Source organism: Rattus norvegicus, chromosome 1, assembly GCF_021556685.1.
Source record: "Rattus norvegicus strain SHRSP/BbbUtx chromosome 1, alternate assembly SHRSP_T2T, whole genome shotgun sequence".
Taxonomy (NCBI): Eukaryota; Metazoa; Chordata; class Mammalia; order Rodentia; family Muridae; genus Rattus; species Rattus norvegicus.
The window spans coordinates 64,344,099-64,365,490 of NC_141534.1; the positions used below are offsets into that span (position 1 = coordinate 64,344,099).

At 44.7% G+C, this 21,392-nt stretch overlaps 1 pseudogene; it reads right to left on the bottom strand.

The window, feature by feature from the left end:
• Positions 1–1,017: 1,017 nt before the first annotated feature.
• LOC148007141 (sperm motility kinase Y pseudogene) lies at positions 1,018–2,547 on the bottom strand (annotated as a pseudogene).
• Between the last annotated feature and the right edge of the window lie 18,845 nt (positions 2,548–21,392).

Below are 21,392 nucleotides of genomic sequence, written 5' to 3' on the forward strand. Positions count from 1 at the left end.
TCCTCTTCCTTCTCTTCCTCCTCCTCCTCTTCTTTTTCCTCCTCTCTTCATCTTCCTCTTCCTCCTCCTCCTCCTCCTCTTCCTCCTCCTCCTCCTCCTATGCTCCTCGTTCTCCTCCTCCTGCTGCTGCTGTGCCTAATGCTGCTTCTGCTATTGTTGCTACTCCTGTTGCTGCTGTAATTTCAGCTGGTGTCTTTTCCATTGCCATGTGTCTGAAATCACCTACTGTTTATACTGAGGACATGAAAGAATTTCCAGATGACACTGTGAAATAGACAAGACAATTTATTCCAAGCAAAAAAGACAGTGAGGTAGAATTCTTAGCTTACCATTTGGGGCTTTGATTTGCCTTACTATATTATAACTTCTTTTTTCTACTTCTCAGTTGAGGTCTTTGAAAGAAACCATTTAGAACTACTACCTATAAAATTCAATAGATCACTAGGTCTTAGGAACAAAAAAAAACAGTATGCAAATCAATATGCATGCATGCAGGATTGTGACCATCAACTATAAACCACAAACTAGGTTGTTGATACTTATTCAATGACAAACCTTGTTAATTAGTTTTGAGGCTTAATGGAAGGGGATGTTACATTTGAAAACATAAGACTCTGTTCTGCAGCACTTGTGATTGATGACCACATGTGAAAAGATCAGTAGCCCCTGGAGGAGGCCATGAGCCCATGAACCTCTTGTCCTCACCCTGTGGGAGCTATTGGCCTAAGGGGGAGCTGGAGTCCATCTGAAGGGATGGGCCAACTAGAAAACTCTGTAGAGTGTGGAACTCATCAATCCTATTGGGTCCCTGCTGGGAAGAGGAGAAATCAAGAAGAGGGAGAAGGCTTGGTGTTGGGGAAACCTCATAAAGAACTTAGAGCAGATACAAGGTAAGAATTGTGGGGAAAATGGAAACCAGAGACAGAGGAAGGACCAGCATAGAGCAAACTGAAAAGGACAAAGCACAAAGGTACCTGGGCTATGCCTGCTGCTTGTTCTCTGGACTCTCCCTGTGGCTCATTTCTGGGGGGAGATTCTGTTCTGCCACAGGCGAGGTTTCTTTCTCCTTGGCATGCAGCAACACAGCTTTATCAGGGCATTTGCTATATTCCTGGTCCACCCCTTAAAACCTCTGTGCCGGACCCTGCTGGGGATGGGCTTATCCTCAAATGGGGCTCTGTGGGAGAGTGGGTTGTCTTCTTTGATTTCCTTATTGCTACTCTTCTCAGTGAAGATGCTTGTTGTTTGAATGCATGGGACACTCACGGCAGATTTGTGATAGTGGTCCTGTGTAGGTGTCATCGGTAGAGGCCTGAGACGACCAGCCACACTGGGTCTTTTGCCTACTTTTGGATGAGCATTCTGGCCATAGTGAGATACGTGACCATGGGAGGATGACACCCGCAAGGTGCCAAGGACTGGCAGGCTTCCACTCCTCTTTGGTTCTAATCTAAAAGCAGCAGCAGGATCAAGGCTAGGGAATGGTGCTGCAACAGGACTCACTTGCTGTGCCTGGGCTGTGCAGCCATCCCCCTGGAGAGCCTGCTTTTGTAGAAAGAAATAAGTTGCCATTTCCTCATTATATTTTCTTTGTTTTAAAGAGTGTTTTACTACAGAGGCTTGGAATCCAATGCTTTTCATGGCATCCAAAATGGCCGGGTCTGGTGTGAGGGGAAGCAGTTCTTCATAGGGACCTATCAATCCGTTCCAGTGTTCTTTGAACCAAGGGTGTTTCATCGCCTTTCTTGCTGTTGGTCTAAAGTTGGGATTTACCCTCAGTAATTTACTAAGGAGGTCCTCCAGTTCTTTTGAAACCCCACAGGGTGCAGGATATACCCCTGCCACTGCTTGTCTTTGCAGTTCTTGGATGATCACTGAATCAAATGGGAGCTTTCCCACTACCATACAGTACAAGACCACTCCTATAATCCACATATCATTCTTCGGCCCGTCATACCGATGGCCAAGGAGGAGTTCAGGGGAACCAAAAGAGTACGTGCCGCAGTGGTGGTTTAGCATTTTTCCAGGTTGAAATTGGGTGCTAAGCCCAAAGTCTATGACTTTGACCTTTTTGTTTTTATCAATCATTATATTGTCCAGTTTGAGGTCTCGGTGAACAATCCCCTTTCCATGGCAGTAGCTCACTGCTGACAATATCTGTTCAAATATTTGCCGGGCCTCATCCTCCTCTATGTGCCCTGACTCTCTGATGTACTGGTAGAGTTCTTGGCCTTCCACCAGCTCCATTATGAGGTATATTCTCGTTTCCTTTTCAATAACTTGTATGAGAGACACTATGTTGGGGTGGTTGATCTTTCTCATTATGTTTGCTTCCATCATGGCTGGCTGGAACCACTGCTTGTCCTTTCGCAGAACTTTGACAGCCACCGGGGTTCCTGTGAGCCGGTGGTGGGCCAGGAGGACTTTGGCGTTGCCCCCTTGCCCAATTGTCCCCAATACTTGGTATTGGGAATGGAAGTTGCCCTCCTCAGAGATACTGGGCTCGGGTGTAGGGGTTGGTAACTCCTCCTCAGTCTCTGTAGGCATTTTATCAGTACTAATGCTACCTAAAAATAACAAAAATGGAATCAAATAATGAAAAAGATGGAGCAATATAGGAGCTAAAATTACACTTGTGGTACCTAAAAGAAACAAACAAAAGAAAAAGAAAAAAAAAAACAAACAAAGACAAAGTAAAAACTAGACTAGAAAAATAGAGCAAAATTATGAAAAAGTTAAAGGGAAAATATGAAGAGTCATAAGTAAAAGCCACCCAAATAACCAACACCAAAAGAGAAAGCCAAGAGCACGCACATACTAAATGCAATGATGAAAATAAAAATCGTCATACTACAATAGGATTGGGCGGCCAAAGATGGTCAATACTATGAATAGATGTTCATTGAAGAAAAAAAAAACAGATGAAAGAAACGAGAGGAGAAAGAATTAGTATAAGACAAAACAAACAAATATAAAAAGCCAACACTTAAGGGAAAAATCCATTGAATTTCAGGACCTAGTGATCCACAAAAATCCACAACTCTCCAGAGCAAAATACTGAAAATTAAAATTAACCAACCATAAGGAATAAGGCAGTTAAATATCAGTGAACAGTAAACCTTAAACAAAGGCCAAAGAGTCAAAGTGTCACAAAGGGCAAATTTGTATCAAGTCTAAGCCAATGATTGCTTGTACTCAATAAATAGAGAAACAGGAATAATGTAAAAGGATGAAACCGCAGGACATTGAAAATGGAGATAGAGTGAATCATCCGACTGCAGAACCGTAAATAATCAAAGCAGTAATATAGCATGTGAGAACATAAAAACCACTAAAAAATGAAACCAGCAATCCATAATAAATAAATAAATAAATAAAACAAAAAACAAAACCCCAATAAGGAAATAGCCAGTGGCGTGGCAATATGTGATCTAATTCTTTCTCTTGAAGTCATCCAAAAATCAATCAATCAATCAAGAAATAGGCAGCCAGCCATCTACATAGGCCTTTAAACTGATATTATGGGGTTGGCATACCAAATGCCTGGGAGCGACTGGTCAGCCAGCCCAGATACTTGGGCAGCTGCAGGCCAGTGAGAGAGCCTGTCTTGAAAATAAGGTTGAGAACCTACCTCAGGAACAGCAGCCGGGGTGACTTCTGGCCTCTACACTCTCTTGCACTGAGGTGCAGGTAATATAGATACAAGGGGCAAAAGGGGATGGGCACGTGCACACACAGACACACACACACACACACACACACACACACACACGCACACACATACACACACGGGCACTCACACAGGCACAGGCACACACACAGGCACACACACAGAAATACACAGAAGTGAACTTATACTCACACAAACTCTTACAAACACCCAGATTCACACAAAACACGCATAGTTACACACAAGCAAAGCTGGAAAAACACACGTCAGACAAATACACACATACACACAGGGATACACATACGCACAAGAAGACATACATACATACAAACACATACACACATACAAACCTGTAAACTCACACACTCCTACACATACTGACAAACACACAGGCAAAAGTGTACACGCACTCACACACAGGCCAATCTGTCAACACACACTCTCTTACACACACTGATACATACACATATACACAGTACAGTAAAATTCGACACAACCACACACAGCTCACTAGATACAACCAAGTCGCAGAGGGCTCCACTCCACACCTCCTCTCAAAGCACTCAAAGAATTCCAGGCCTGGCAACAGCTTAATATGTGTTTGCTGGGCCGCCTCACAGTCGCTCCTCATGAGGTCACAATAGGACCTGTCATGACATCGTTGGGAAGGACTCTGAGACCGTGGCTTCTATGGGCTATGGAAAGACTTTAGGCTGTTAGAAATAAAACCCTGTAAGATGTTTAGCTGTCCATAGTTCTCTGTTTTGAATGTTTACTCTGCATCCTGCTTTAAAGTCCTCATGTCTACACTCAGGGTGTCACGTTATCTTTGAATTCTGAAGGATTAGCCTCAAACTGATGGTATAGTTTTCTTTTTTTAAAGACAAAGCTTTTTCTAAACTGACCCATCAAGAGGACACTGTTCCCATAAGTCTTCAGAAAGGCTCTAGGTTATCATCAAACACCTGAGAAAAAGCTGCAGGACTAGGCAGAGACTTGAGTTTGAATCCCCCAAACGCCAAATGGATGCATCAGCAAAGCTCATAAGCTTTCTCTGTGGAGAAGTTAACATGGACCAACAGATTAGAGGGCCAGAGCCCCAACCCATGCTGGGTGGACACTCTCCTCTGACATCCACCACAGAGATCTTTGTACAGAGATCAGGAGAAGGCTTCTCTGAATAGCTGTGCAGAGCACCTCAGGCTCAGGGACTCAGGACTGACACCCATAGAATGCTGTAGTGGAACCCTTTGTGATTCAAGGGCTCATCTGCCTGGGTCCCTGAGCCTCTAGAGATGATCCCAGGACTGGGCTGTGGCTGCTTATGGGCTCAGACAGGGAGGTGCCAGGGGGTTTGCCCTTGGCTCCTGGGAGTAGAGCAGTTTTTCTTTCCCTGTCCCTGCTTTTTGAACTTTTCTTTCCTTGGGAAAATGGAAGGACTGGAAGAAGTCTGGCTATGGAGAGTGAGGCTGGCTGGGAAACTGCTCGCTGTTCTCCATTGTCATCCTGCTGGGGGTTTGGAGTTGTTGGCAGGTTAGCCTCTCCACCATTCCAATCTGCTTCTCTCCATTTAATCCATGCATCTCTGTTTCTTCGCTTCGTGACATGGTTGCACAAGTCCTACCTGTAGCTGCCACTCCAGGGCATAAGTCCCTCAGTGAGTGAATTCCAGATGGTTCTGTCTAGAGAGAAATTGTACAGTGTAGTTGCTCAGTATGTAGGTACATGGAAGAGGATACTGCACGGCATCCACACACATTTCATATAACATCAATCCACATACTCTGGTACTCATCGGTTCTATTTACACCTTTCGCGATTACTGCTATTCACTGTACTGTGAAGTGTGAATTTTTATTATGTTTCACTTCTGCAAAGGAAGAGACAGTGTTTAGCACTGGAGATCCAAAGGCCTAGCTGGAAGGGAGGCCTTGACACACAGGTGTGCTCCTGGGAAATAGCTCTTTCATAAAACACCCCGTTGAATCCCATGATGTATGGATTGCTCTATGCCCTATCTAGGGTTGACCTCAGTGTATATATATATATTAACTTGAGTAATTTTTATATACATTTCCAGTATTCCCTTTCCCAGTTTCCGTGCAAACATCCCCTTCCCTCCTCCCCATCCTCCCCCCATTGTCGCCCTTCTCCCAACAATCTAGGTCACTGGGGGTTCATTCTTAGCAGGACCCAGGGCTTCCCCTTCCAATGGTGCTCTTACTAGGATATTCATTTTCCATGTTCCCTTCCCCAGCTTCCAGACTTTAGATGACTGGATGCCCTGACTGATTTTTACACAGGATAAAAGTCGGCTACATTTGTGTTTGATTATTAACAGTGCCTCTGGAACTAAACTCAGATCATCAGCTATTCCTTTCACCTCTGAACCATCTCAAAAGCTCACACTATATATTCTGTTCTGTCCTCAGTGTACCATGTATTGCTATAATCACCAGCATTGTTAAAGCAAGCCAAAGGAGATTTATAAAATCTTCAGATTTTGAAATTTACACATAGCTTGTGCTACACATCATTAATCCCCCTTTCATGAGAGAGAAGGTCTCTTTATTGTCCAAACCACCCTTGTGTACAGGGTGAGTTTTAGGACAGCTTCAGTTTGTGGTAACACTCTGTCTCAAATTAAGCACACAACAGCAACAACCCAACCACACTCACACAGAAACACATTCATGGAACACATACACACACACACACACACACACACACACACACACACACCGAGCACTTTCCAGTTTCTAACCTTCCCATTCCTCAAGTGAGCATTCAGTGTAACTGTACTTTAATCTCACCTACCTCAGTCCTTCCAGTCTGTAGGCTTCTCTTAAACCCTCAGGAATTGGCAACTGACATCAGGCCGGTTTCTGCTTGCTGGTGGGGAAATTGGGTTGTGTTGCTTTGTTAATCTGTACTCCCTTAGCCAACCTCCCCAGGCCCTGAGAAGTTTCCATTAACCTCCTTCAGAGTACTTCAGTGTTTTTAAGTCATACTCAACAAAGTAAGAAACCATTTGCTTTGATTGCAGCATTTAGGATTGTGTTGAGTAGGTAGCAGCAGAATGTACACTGTTTATGAAGTAGGTCTGTGAGTAAGGGCTAGGTGTAATTTTATCTGCTGAGTGAGTGAGCGTTTGCTCCATATCGTTACCCATTTTGGCTTCTGTGGTATTTTTATTCCTATAGACTAAACGGTTTGAGTTTGTGTTGGCTTCTTCTGTGATTTCAGTATCCAGCACCTCTGGACTTATCCTATAAGTATGACCAGATTAACAGGGCTGTTGATTTTCCATGGAGATGCTTGTTTACATTTGTACTTAATCCACATCTTATGTTCAAGAGGAGGGAGAGCAGCTTGCTGGCTTTGCAGCGACACACATTGACCCAGAGTGAAGGTTCTCTCTGTTACTGATTCCAATTCCTGAATCACCATGACATTTTGCATGAGCTATCCTCCACTGTCTCGGGCATTTGAGTACTCCTTTCCCAGTTGGTGACTCTGTTTGGGAAGACTCAGGAGGTGTGCCCTTGCTGGAGAAAGAATGCCAGTGGGGCTGGGCTTTGAGGTTTTAGTGCTCTGCACCACTCCCTGTGCACTCTCTGCTTTGTACTTGTGATTCCAGATGTGAGTCCTCTGCTTCCTGCTCCTTCCACCGTGCCCTGTAGTCATAGAACTTAACCTATGGTAACAGGTGGTCTGTGAAATAGGATCACTAATCGCCTACATGTTTTATAGTTTGCTGTGCTCATGGCATTTCTGTCACAGAAATACAAAGGTAACTAATGCAGAAGGGGATGGAATAGAGCGGACTCTTGCTCTGTGATACCTGACCATGCCAGTTTGTACTTGTTACTTGTTTTGGAAAATATGCAAGAATTCAGAACTTTGAACTAGAAGGGGCCCAGTGCTCTAAGAAGAGTTTAATGGGGTATACTGGCAGGAGCTTGGGAGTCAGGAGTGCCAAGACCTATCCAGAATATGGAAGCCCAGGACAAGGGGATTCAGAAGGCAATAATATTTGTAACTGGTCTGGGATAATTTGTATGATGCTTTTACAAAAATGTGGCTTCTTTCAGCCCACATCGTAAAAACCTACCTGAGGCTAAATTAAAAAGTAATAAACAAATTTCTTCGATGAAAATTTGAAGAGAGCCCAGTATGGCCTCTGTTATACTGAGGTTATAGGACTTCAATGAAAAAGAGCAAATGGAGCAAATAGAAATGCAAAATATATAGTTTACAGAGAAAAAGACACTGGGAAGATTAATATTATAGCCAATGCCTAGGCCAGAAGAGAGCCTGCAATTACTTAGGAGATTAGAACCTTAATAAGAGACCATGTCTCCTCAGGTGATGACATCACTCAATTAACCTCGTAATCTGTGGTAGAAAGTGAGTTACTTAGGGTTTTCCTGCTATTAACAGACACCATGACCAATGCAAATCTTATAAGAAGAACACTGCTTTGGGTTTGGCTTACAAGTTCAGCAGTTTGGTTCATTATCATCAAGGTGGGAGCATGGCAGCATCTAGGCAGACATGGTACAGGAGGAGCTGGGTGTTCTACATCATCATCTGAAGGCCGCTACTAGAAAACTGATTTTCATGCAGCTAGGACAAGAAACATAAGGGTCACATCAACAGTGACACACTTCCTCAATCAAGGCTACACCTATCCAATGAGGGCTCATCTGCAAATAGTCCCACTCCCTGGGCTGAGCATATTCAAATCAATACAGGAACATTAGGCATTTTCAGTTCCTGAAATCACCTGTGATCAGAAGCTGCTGCTACTGTGGGTCATGGGGCCCAGGGCTTTCCAGAAATCAGGCATCTTCTCATGTACTCTCATCAGTCACTGGGAGTAAGGAAGCTCAGCAAAGGACTGCTGTGTGGGCTGAGAAAACTGAGAAAGTCTGCTTGGGAAGGTGTGTCAATCTTCATCTCCACATGGAGATAGCATGGGGGTTACCTGATCTTACCTAACCAGTTTTCATGTTTGGTACCCCTGGATCATATTCATTGTCAGGTAGGAAAGTGTTATTTGGCACCCAGTGTCATGTTGTGCTATCATGTACCCAAAGTTGATAGATGACTTAAGAATGTAGGCTTGAAAGGTATCCAGTTTCTAATCTGGGAAGGAGACCAGCAGGCCTGAGAGGAACAGGCCTCATGTGCAGAGGGATGTATCATCTGTACATGGTTGGGAGAAGTTCAGAGAAGGTTAGTCAAACCTGTCTATCCAGTAGAGGTTAGTTAACTGTGAAACTATCACTAACAGTAAAGGTAACTTTGAACTCTGAGGAAGAGAAGGTTTGTTGCCATATTTGTGGACCATGCTTCAGAGGTGATGAGACACAGAGAAACTGTGTCTTGGGTTCATGCCACGAAGCGTGCTAGCTGAGCACTTCACATCTTAAGTTGTGTATGTCGTCAGGGCCCTTACACAAAGGTGATCTAGTGACAGTGTCTTGCTTTATTTGTAGCAATCACATGAATTTGAATTTCCTACTTGTTCTTGTTCTTAAAAACTCACTGATTAGTTTTAGCTGAGACTCCTGGGAGAATTTTCTCTCACATGCTGTAAGTTTTAAAGATTTGGTGATTAACATAAATAACTATTCATAGGTCAACACAGGGCCCACACTGACCTCACCTTGCTATCTGGAACTGTTACTCCTGAGCCAAGGGTCTCAAGGGTCTCTGCCTCAGAAAGAAATGTGGAAAAGTGATTTCATAATCTATTCACATTCCTTGTGTCATCCAGAACATCTGCTAGAATGAGAGGATCCTTCTCTGCTCAGGACAATGTAGCTAATGATTCCCCAGGAGGAAAGAAAGGGCCACTACCTGCCTCTGTGGGGCAGTCCCTGGTGTTCACGGTAATGTCACCCAACAGTCCCACCTTGAATCTGCTATTCCACTTGAGCATGGAGCCTCCCTTTTATTCTGGGAGATAAACAGGAATCTCCAGCTAGGAACAGTGGTCCAAACATGAGGTTAAGTGAAGGCATTTAGAATGGGGTATATACATTAAGGGTCTCTGATTGAATGATTCTGAACTTAATGTACTTCCTACTAGAGTCATTTGTAAGTGATATGTAAGCTTTGTATTAAAATGTACCTTTACGTCCAAGATTTCATGGTAGGTCAATGCCCTACACTCTCTTAAAGATAATTTAAGAACTGCATGAAGAAGAGAAAATACTGATCAGAAAATATTCCTCGGTGTGCAAGACTGGTTTACATGTGCAAGTCTCTGTGCTCAACTCAAAGAGCACACAATATGCATTAGAAAGTAGATGATAAGAACTCTCTTTCCCTCTCTCTCTCTCTCTCTCTCTCTCTCTCTCTCTACCTCACTTTCGATCTATCACTCTCTCATGGGTGTGTGTGTCTCTGTGTGTGTGTGCATGTGTTTGTGAATCTTTGTCTGTGTGTCTGTCTGTCTGTCTGTCTCTCTCTCTCTCTCTCCTGTGTGTGTGTGTGTGTGTGTGTGTGTGTGTGTGTGTGTGTGTGTGTGTGAAGGTGAGCTGAGGGTCTGCATGCCGAGTTGGAACAAGGATCCCATGTTGATTGACTCCCACCTTGACAAGTATCATGTTGTTGGGATGACCAGCATGTGACTATTGGGACAAGATAGAAGTGTTTAAAAAGCCAACAGTTTTGACCGATTTATGCAAATTAGGGCAGATTTGAGAGTACACTTAAGAGTTTTAAACTTTGTTTGAAAAAACAAAAAACAGTGATCTTGGAATAGTTTCTTTGGAGTATACCGCCAAAGGCCAAATTTTATCTGATTGTTGGTGAGCACCTGTAGGTTTTTGTGTTCCTCATGTAGTATCCCTTAGGTTTGGGTCAGACAATGTAAACCTTATCATTTCCACTGTTTTTAACATCTCAAATGATGTCCCACGTTCTAGGTGCCAATCCACAAATGCCCACTCCTACATCTCCTCCCTCCTCCCTCCATTGTGCCACTATGATGCTGCTCCTAAACTCACCCAACTTTTCGAAACCCACCACCCCAGCCTCCTCCTACGTTCGAGCATCACATCTCCACAGGACCAAGGGCCTTCCATCCCATTGGTTTCAAATAATGCCATCCTCTGATATATATTGGTTGGTGGTCTATTTTCTGGAAGCTCTGGGTCATCAGCCAGCATATATTGTTCTTCCTCTATTGCAGGACCTACTCTGTCACAGGACATCCACTGTTTAAGCACCACCACTACCTCAGGAAGTCCACTGTCTGTGTGTCAACTCCACTGTTACAGGACCACAAGTGTCTCAGCACTTCAACTATCACAGCACTTCTACTGTTCAGGAGCTCAAGAGTCTCAGCATCTCAAGTGTCACAGGACCTCCTTTGTCCAAGAACTGGACTGTCCAAGCAACACTACTATTGCGGGACCTCCACTGTCACAGGACTTCCACTGTAGGAGCACTACAACTGTCTCAGGACACCCACTGTCCTATCACCTCCACTATCCCAGGAATTCCACTGTCGTAGCACCACCCATAGCAACTACAGTGTTTCAGGACATCAACTGAAGCAAGATCTCCCATGATGCTGCAACTTCACTGCCACAGGATCTCTACAGTGACAGGAATACCCCTGTATCAGCAATTCCAATTTTGCAGGACCTCCACTGTAGCAGAACCTTCAATTGTGCAGCAGCTCCCCTGTAGGTAGATTGACCTCCACGATCTCAGTGCCTCCACTTTCAAAGGACCTTCACTGTCACAGAACCGGCGCCATTTCAGTGTCTCCACTGTTGCAGGACCTACCTCTTCACAGGATCTGCACTGTTGCAGCAACTGTAATTTCAATTTTTCAAAGTCATTGCTGGTTATTATATTTGAGGCTGAATGAAATGTGATGCTACTTTTGAAAGCATAAGAATTTGTTCTATAGCTCTTGTGATAAATGCCGTGTGTGCTAGGACCACTAACCTATGGAAGATTTCATGAGCTCATACCACTCTCCACCTCACTTTGTGGAAGCTGGTGTTTTTAGAGTGTGATAAACTTCAGGTGAATGGATGCATTCAGCTGCACCACGCTTTAGAGTGTGCTACACAGCAGTCATATTGAGTCCTTGCTGGGAAGAGAAGAAATCCAGAAGAGGGAGAAGGCTTGGGTTGGGGGAAGAATCATAAAATACTTAGAGGATATAAGAAGGTAAGAATTATGGGGAACTGGAAAACAGAGCCAGAGGAAGAATGAGCACAGAGCAAACTGGGAAGGACAAAGTACAAAGGCACGTGGGTTTTGCCATCTGCGTGTTCTCTGGACAATCTCCCTTGGCCTCATTTCTGGGAGAAAACTCTTCCTCCACCCCCTTGTAATGTTTCATTCTTGAAGGAAAGCAGCAACACAACTTCATCAGTGAATTTCCCCATTGTAATTGGTTCATCCTTTAATGCCTCTGGGAAATCCCGAGCTGGGGAATGTCCTGCTCTCTGCTGAGAGACAGCCGGAAAGTAGGTTGTCCTCTGTTTTCTCGTTGCTACAGCTCTTCTAAGTGTGGATGATTGTTGAGTGAAGACACAGGACACTTCTGGTGTGTATGTATGCTTTGTTCACTGTGGGTGTTGTCGGGAGTGTCCTGAAAAGAAGAAGGGCATGCCCAATGACTCTTTGCTTCCTCTTTGACTAGCCTTATGATCATAGAGATACACTAGGCCATTGGAAGATGAGGAGAACAATGTGTCTATGTTGTGTTCACTTCTATTCCTATTTAGTCCTAGAGGGAAATCAGGAAGGGTAGAGAATGGGACCGTAACTGGACAAAGCTGCTGAGCCTGTGTTGTGAAGCAATTCCTGTGTATAACTTGCTGTTACATTAAGCAATAGGATGCCATGTTCTGGTTATACCTTTTTGATGCAATGAATCTATAATATTTTACCTAAAACCTCAATATATTACGTTTCTTCCTCTTTTGGAGTATCTGGTATGGGAGGGATCACTTCTTCATAAGGATTTGTGAACCTCTTCCAGTTTTCATTGACCAGGGGTACATCATCACCTCTGAGACTGTCAGCCCATAGTTTGGATTGACTTTTATTAAGAGGCTAAGCTGCCTCTTCTGACACCCCACAGTGAGCAGGGTACACACCTGCTACAACCTGTCTTCTGAACTGTTGTATGACAACAGAGTCAAATACAACAGTGAAATATAAGCCTACTCCCAAGATCCATACGTTGTTGTTGTTTATTTTTTTACACCATCATAAAGTTGTCCTAGGAAGAGATCAGGTGCACCAATAGGGTAAGCACCATGCTGCCAGTTCAGCATTTGCCCAGGTTTGTCTTGAGTTGAAGGCCAAAGTCAATGCTTTTGACTTTTCCGTTCTTCTCTAACAGAATATAATCTGGTTTCAGGTCACTGTGAACTTATACAGTGCCCATAGCCATAGATAAAGACTGCTAACATTTGCCTAAATATTTCCTTGGCTCCTTCCTCCTCTCGGTGGAAAGATTTTCAGATGTATTTGTAAAGCTCTAAAATTTCAACCAGTTTCACGATAAGTTATTAGAATTGTCTCAGACTCAATTGGAGAAGCAAGATGATGTTGGGGTGGATGAAAAACTTCATTATATTTGCCATGGTCATGTTTGGCTGGCACCATTGCTTCTTCTTTGCATGCACTTTGATAACCCCTGTAGCAGAACTTCCACTGTCCCAGCACCTGAACTATCCCAAGACCTCCACAGTCAAAGGACCAATATTGTGGTAGGGCGTCTGTGGTCAGGCAACTCCTCTGTCTCAGACCCTCCAAATTGCAAGACCTTTACGGGTACTGGAAGTCACTGTCCATAAACTTCCACTGTTGGAGTACCTCAACTATAACAAGGACCTCTACTATTGTACAACCCCCTTGTCATAGCACGTCTATTGTTACAAAGTAGTCCACTGTCAAAGGACCTCCAGGGTCTCAGCCTCTCCACTGTTACAGGATCTCTACTGTCTTAGGACCACTGCTGTTGGAGGACCTCCTGTCTCTCAGCAACTTCAGTTTGTTGGAGCTCTCCTATCAGAGGACATTTACATTTTCTGTACTTCCAGTGTCACAGCTGTTATAAGAACCTCCGTTCTCACAGGACCTCCAGTGCGTCAGTACCTCCTCTATCCAAGGACTTTTATATAGTAGGACCTCTACTGTCCTACAGAATGTCCACTGTCGCTAGATTTCCACTGTCACAACACCGCAACCATTACAAGAACTGCAATTTTGGCATGACCTCCAGTGTTCCAGCCCCCCCAGTGTCATAGGACCTCCACTATCACAGGACGTCCACTGTCTCACCAAGGCCAATTTAAAGGACCTCTACTATAACAGGATATCCACTGTAGCTGGACTTACATTGTTGCAGTACCTCAACTGCTGCAGGACCAACAAGGTTGCAGGACATAGACCCTCTCAGCAGCTAGAATTTGCAGGACCTCTACTGGCACAAAAATTCCACAGTTGCTGGAGCTCCACTGTCACTGCAAATGCACTGTCTCATGATATTCACTGTTGCTGGACCAGTAGTGTGGCAGCACATCCATTTTTGCCAAGCCTCTCCACTGACGCAAGACTTCCACTTTTGTAGCACCTTCATTGTCCAAGCAAACCAACTCCTGCAGGATCTCCATTGTCTCAGGGCATTCACTAATGCCAGCTCTCCAATGTTGTAAGATATCCACTTTCACAACAGCTAGAATCTTAGCAGGACCTCTACTGGCAAAGACAGTCCACTGCTGCTGGCTCTCTACGGTCAGTGCCAATGCACCGATTCATGACCTCCATTGTCACAGGACCTCCACTTTTGTAGGACCTTCACTGTCCAGGCAAACTGCAGGATCTCCAGTGTCTCAGGACATTTACTGGTGCAGAGCCTCCCTTTATTCCAGACTTCAACTATTCCAAGGTCATCTACACTGTCTTAGGACCTCCAATATTGCAGGACCTCAAATGTCCCAGGACCTCAGGTGACATAGCACCTCCATTGTCCCAACACCCTTACTGTCCCAGAACCTCAATTTTCCCACGACCTATTCAGTTGCATGACCTCCAAAGTTGGAAGAACTGCACGGTATGAGAGCCTCAACTGTTGTAGGACCTCCAATGTTGTAGGAACACAATATTCCTACACTTGACCTACACTGTCCATCACCTTCACTTTCCTAGCACCTCCACTCTCCCAGAACCTACACTGTTGCAGGAACTCCATTGTCTGAGCACCTGCATGTCTCAGGACCTCGAATGATCCAGAACCTCTAATGGTGCAGGACCTCCACTGTCACCAGACTTCCACTGTCTCAGGACATCCACTCTATCACCAACTAGACTTTTGCAGAACTTCTACTGGAACAGGATCTCCATTGTGGCTGGTCTTACATTGTCTAAGGCCTCCACTATCACAGACTTTCAGATGAATTTGTAAAGCTGTAGAACTTCAAAGAGCTCCATGAGAAGGTAGACGTGTCTCAGACTCAATTCCTTGGTGAAGCAATATGATGTTGGGGTGGATTAATATCTTCATTATATTTGCCATGGTCTGGTCTGGGTGGCATCCTTGCTGCTTCTTTCCATGCATTTTGATAACCATTGTAGCAGTACTTCCACTGTCCCAGAACCTGCACTACCCTAAGACCTCCCTTGTCACAGGACATCCACTGTGGTAGTACCTCGGCTGTCAGGAAACTCCACAGACTCAGTACCTCCAAACTGCAAGATCTCTACTGGCACAGGAATTCTACTGTCCCTGAACATCCACTGTCACAGCACTTCAACTGTTTCAAGGACCTCTATTGTCGCAAGACCTCCTATATCACGGTTATAAGGACCTGCATTGTCAAAAGACCTCCATTGTCTCAGCCCTTCCACTTTCTCAGGACCTCCAAGCTGCAGGAACTCTACTGGCACAGGTTATCCATTTACACTGCTTTTCCACTGTTGCAGGACCTCAACTGTTATAAGGACCTCCACTGTGGCAGGACCTTCAGTGTCTCATCAACTTCACGGTGAGCAACACCAATGTGCAAGACCTCTACTAGCACAGTATATGCACAGTATCTATACTTAGACTGTTGCAGTACCTTAACTGTTGCAGGACCTCCAATTTAGAACATGCACTCTTTTAGCAGCCAGACTTTTGCAGGACCTCTACTGGCACAATAATTCCTCTGTTGTTGGACCTCCACCGTCAGTTCAATGGCACTGACTCAATGACATCCACTGTTGCAGGACCTCCAATGTTGAAGGATGTTCACTGTTGCAGGGCATTCCCTGTCAAAGGACCTCTGTTGATGCAGGATCTCCACTTTCACTGTTCTAGCAAACCAACTATTGCAGAACCTACAGTGTTGGAACAACTGCATTGTATCAGGAAATTTACTGTTGCATGACCTGTAGTGTGGAAACACCCCCATTTTTACCAGATCTCAGCTGTCCCAGGCCCATCTCCACTGACTGAGGACCTCCAATAATGCAGGACATCCAATATTTCAGGACCTCAAATGTGCCAGGACCTCAACTGATGAAGGATCTCCAATATCGCAGCACCAAAACAGTCACAGGACCTCCATTGTCCCATCACCTTTACTGTCCCAGCACCTCCACTCTCACATGACCTACAATGGTGCATAAACCCCAATGTCCGAGCAACTGCACTGTCTCAGGACCTCGATTGTTCCAGAACCTCCAATAGTGCAGGACCTCCACTGTCACCAGATCTTCACTGTCTTAGAACATCCACTCTATCACCAACTCGACTTGTGTAGAACCTCTCCTGGCACAGCATCTCCATTGTGCCTGGTCTGACATTGTATCAAAACTTCAGCTATCACAGGAATTCCACTGTAGCAGGACCTCCTCTGTCTAAAGACAACCCCTATTGCAGGACCTTTACTGTGCAAGGAACTCCACTGTTGCAGGACATCCATTCTTGCAACACCTGCATTGTCTCAGGACCTCCACTGTACCAATCCCATCTCCAATGTCTCAGGACGCCCACTCTTTCTGGACCTCCACTGTTGCATGATCTTGAATGTAAAAGGACCTTCGCTATCTCAGTGCCTCCACTGTTGCACGAACTACAATGTCTCTCAGTGCCTCCACTGTTGAAGGACCTACAATGTCACGGGTGCTGCACTGTTTTATCAACACCACTATCACTTATTACAAGGCTTTGCTGGTTATTTATTTTGAAGCTTAATGGAGAATGATGTTACTTTTGACAAAATAAGAATTTGTTTCAAACCGCTTGTGATTAATTGCCATATGTGCAAGGATCAGTTGCCCCTAGAAGATTGCATGAATCCATAGGCCTCTAGACCTCACCTTGTGGGAACCGTTTCCTTTTGGTGGTGATACCGTCCTGGTAAAGGCATGGGGTACAGGACAACTCTGAAGTCTGGGGTACACATCAGTCATATTGAGTCCTTGTTCGGAAGAGGAGAAATCTAGAAGAGGGAGAAGAATTGGCGGAAGAATCATACAGTACTTAAAAAGTTAAGACAGAAACGATTTTGCAGAAATGGATACCAGAGACAGAGCTAAGCAACACAGAGCAAACTGGGTAGAACAAAGCACAAAGGTACCTGTCCTTGCCTGCCTGCCGCTTATTTTTTGGATGCTGTCTCCAGCCCTCATTTCTCAGGAGAGATACTGTCCTGTCCCAGGAGAGTTTTCTTGCTTGATTGAGCACAGGAACACTGCTTCATTTGGATATTCCTAATTTCTTGGACCATCCCTTGAATCCTCTTAGCCAGCCACTGATGGGGACAGACTCACCCTCTCCTCATGCACAGAGAGATAATAGGTTGTCTTCTGTGTTCTCATTGATGCTTCTTTTCGGCCTGAGGCTGCTTGTTGAATGAAAGAAGAAGACACTCTGTCATGTATGTTTTGTCCAGGTCATCTGTAGTGGCCTGAGAAGAAAGCCAGTCCCAGTGGTTCTTCAGAAAGCTCTATGACTAGAATATGGACAAAGGCATAAATGAGACCATGGGGTTGACAAGTCCAATGTGTCAATGGTGGGTTGGTTTCCACTCCTCTGCAGTCCAGTCCTAGAGGGACAGCAGCATAATCATTAAGGGTAGGGAATGGAGCCATTACTAGACTCACAGTCTGAGCCTGGGTATGAAGCCCGGCATCAGAATAGCCTGTCCTTCCAGTAAGCAGTTGGATGCCATGATCTGCTTAGACTTTCTTTGATGTAAAGAATCTTTCTCTTGTGTTTTGAATGGAACATGTTGCACTACATCCAAAATTCCAGGGTGTGGCCTGAGAGGTATCATTTCTTCATAGGGATTTGGGAAACGCTCCCAATCTTCTTTGAAACAGGGGTGCATTATCATGTCTGTGACTGATATTTCTGGGTTTGACTGTTATTAAATGCTAAGCAGGTCATCTAGCTCTCTTGAAACCCCACAGTGGTCAAGATGTACACCTGCCACAACCTGTCTTTTCAGCTCTTATATTAAAACAGAGGTAACTTTTTCAGCTACCATAAAATGTAAGACTAACATTCATATGTGGTTCTTTGGACCATCATAAGTATAACCCTGGAAGAGTTCAGGGGCATCAAAAGTGTTAGCACTGTAGTACAGGTTCAGCATTTGCTCTGGTTTGTCTTGGGTACTAAGCCAATGTCAATGATTTTGACTTTATTGTTCTTATCCACCATTTTATTTGTTTTGAAGTCCTGTATTTATTCTGTGCCCCTGACAGTAGATCCAGGCTGCTAATATCTGCATAAGTATTTCCCATGCCTTGTCTTTCACTATGTAGCCATACTTTCAGATACATTTATGAAGACATTGAGCCTCACACAGCTCCATGACAAGGTATCTACTTGTTTTCGTCTCAATTATTGAAGGTGATGTTGGAGTGGTTAACCACAATTGTCATCATTGCCATGGTCATTATTGGATGGCATAAGTGCTTCTTCCTCACAAGGACTTGGAGGCCACTGTAGCAGGACATCCACTGTCTTAGCACCTGCTTTTCCCCACACCTCCACTGTGCTGACTGTCCAAGCCTATTTTGTGCTGTCTTGCCTGGGAACTTCCTGCCTTTGCAGAAGGAAGTAGGATGCCATGGTCTGGTTATAATTTTGTTCAGTTGAAGTGTCCTTAGTTTCCAGCACTTGGAATCCTATATATTCCATTGCTCTTATACTTACAGGGTCTGGCCTGAGGGGGATCGGTTGCTCATAGGGATTTGGGAACTGCGTCTAGCCTTAGTTGAACTAGGGTTGCATCATGACCACAGTGACTTTTGGCCTATATCTAGGGTTGACTGTCATTACGAGGCTAAGTAGGTCCTTCTGACACTACACCAGAGGCACCACACACTCCTGCTACAACCTGTCTTCTCAACTCTAGAATGAAGAGAGAGTCAAATGGAAACTGACTGCCATGAAATATAAAACTCCACCTAAGCGTCAAATTTAGTTCTTTGGAACGTCATAAAATTTGCCAAAGAAGAGTTCAGGAACACAAAAAGTATAAGTACTGCAGTGCTGGTTCATCATTTACCCTGATTGGAATGGGATACTAAGGCCAAAGTTGGTAATTTTGACTTTCCCATTGATGTACAACACAATATTCTTTGGCTTTAGGTGCTTGTGAAATATTGTGTGCCCAAAGCAGTAGCTCATCACAGCTATTATTTACACAATATTTTGCTGGCCTTGCCTTGCAAGGTAGCCATACTTTTGGGTGTATTTGTAAAGCTGTTGCCCTTCAACCAGCTCCATGATTAGATGTATTGTTTTGGTCTAAATTACTTGAAGAATCGAGATGATGTTGGGCTGATCAACCATCATCATCACTTCCATGGTCATTGCTGGCTGGCATTATTTCTTCTCTAATACAAGGACTTTATGGACACTGTCACAGGAACACCAGTGTGGTAGAAACTCTGTTGTCAAATCAACTCCACATTCTCAGGGCCTCCAAATGCAGGGCCTCTCCTGGCACAGGACATACACTTTCCCTGTACTTCTACTCTCACAGAGTCTCAACTTTTCAGGACCTGAACTATTGTAGGACCTTCACTGTTGCAGAAAATTGATTCTCTCAGCAACTAGTATGTTGCAGGACCTCAGCTTGCAGAGAAATTCCACTGCCGCAGGACCTGCAATGTCAATGTAAATCTAGAGTCTCAAGACCTCCACTGTTGCAGGAGCTCCAGTGTTGTAGGATGTCCAAATTTGCAGGGCCATCACTGTCAAAGGACCTCCTCTGTCACAGCCTAGACCTTCAGACTTAACTCTAAAACTAGTGGCATTCAAGTAGCACCATGACAAGGTACTATCTTGTCTCAGACTCAATTCCTTGCGTAGTGAAATGAAGTTAGAGTGGTCAAAAATCATCATCGTTACAGGCACTTTGATGTGCACTGTAGCAGGACATCCACTGTTCCAGTGTGGCTTCTGTCCCAGTACCTCCACTATCACTGGACCTCCAGTGTCATAGGACCTTCTCACTAACAGCGGCTGCATTGTCAGGACCCTCAATTTTCAGGACATCTACTGTCACAGTATGTGTACTGTTGCTGGACTTTCATTGTCACTGCACCTAAACTGTCACAAGGTCATCCAATGTCACAGAGCAGTGTCTCAGCACCTCTACTCTCCCAGGACACCACAGTCACAGGACCTCCAATAACTCAGGAAATCCAAGTTCCATTACCTCAACTGGCACAGCATGTCCACCCACTGATGTTGGAGTTTCACTGTGGTAGCAACTCAACTATCACATGAAGCCCACTATTGAACGACCTCCACTTTTCAGGACATCTATTTCCTCTGAAACTAGAATTGGCAGGACCTCCTCTGTCACAGTACGTCTACTGTCGAAGCACTTCCACTATCACAGGACCTCTAGTGCTGCAAGGCTTTCACTATTATAGCATTTCTATTGTCGCCACACCTCTACTGGCTCTCCTACACCTGTACTGTCCCATCACCTCCTAGGTCAAAGATCCTGACTCGTGCATCAATTGAAGTTTTTCAAGACCTCCACTGTAGCAGCATATCCACTGTCCCAGCTGCTACTCCACTGTCAAAGGACCTGAAATGTCTTAGGAACTCCACTGTTATAGGACCTCAACTGATGAAGCACTTCAACTGTCACAGTACCTCCACTCTTGCAGTACCTCCAAAAACTCAGCCACTCCACTGTCACAAGTCTTCCAATTTGAAGGAACTCGACTGTTGCAGCACCTCCACAGTTGTCGAAGCACCATTGATATGGCACTGGGACCTACATAGCTTCTACTCTATATTCTGAGGACCACAACTGTTGAAGCACATCCACTGTCCCAGGACCTCCATTGACAATGGACCTCATTGTGTCAGGAACACCACTTTTGCTTGGTCTGTCCCTATAACCTCTGGGCTGGCACTAGCTGAGGACAGACTTTCTCCCTACTGAGGCATACCAGGAGAGTAGATTGGCGTCTGTGTTCTTATTGCCATTGTTCTTCTCAGTGAGGCTGATTATTTCGTGTATTCAGGCGACACTGGAGGCATGGGTGCATGTTTCTCCAGTGTGGGTGTCATCTGGGTTGGCCTGAAGAGAGAAGGGCAGCACCAGGTGCTCTTATGCCTAATCATGGACCAGTTTATGGCCGCAGGGAAACAGAAAGCCATTGGAGGATGATGAGACCAGTGTGCTTAGGGTGGGGTAGCTTCCACTCC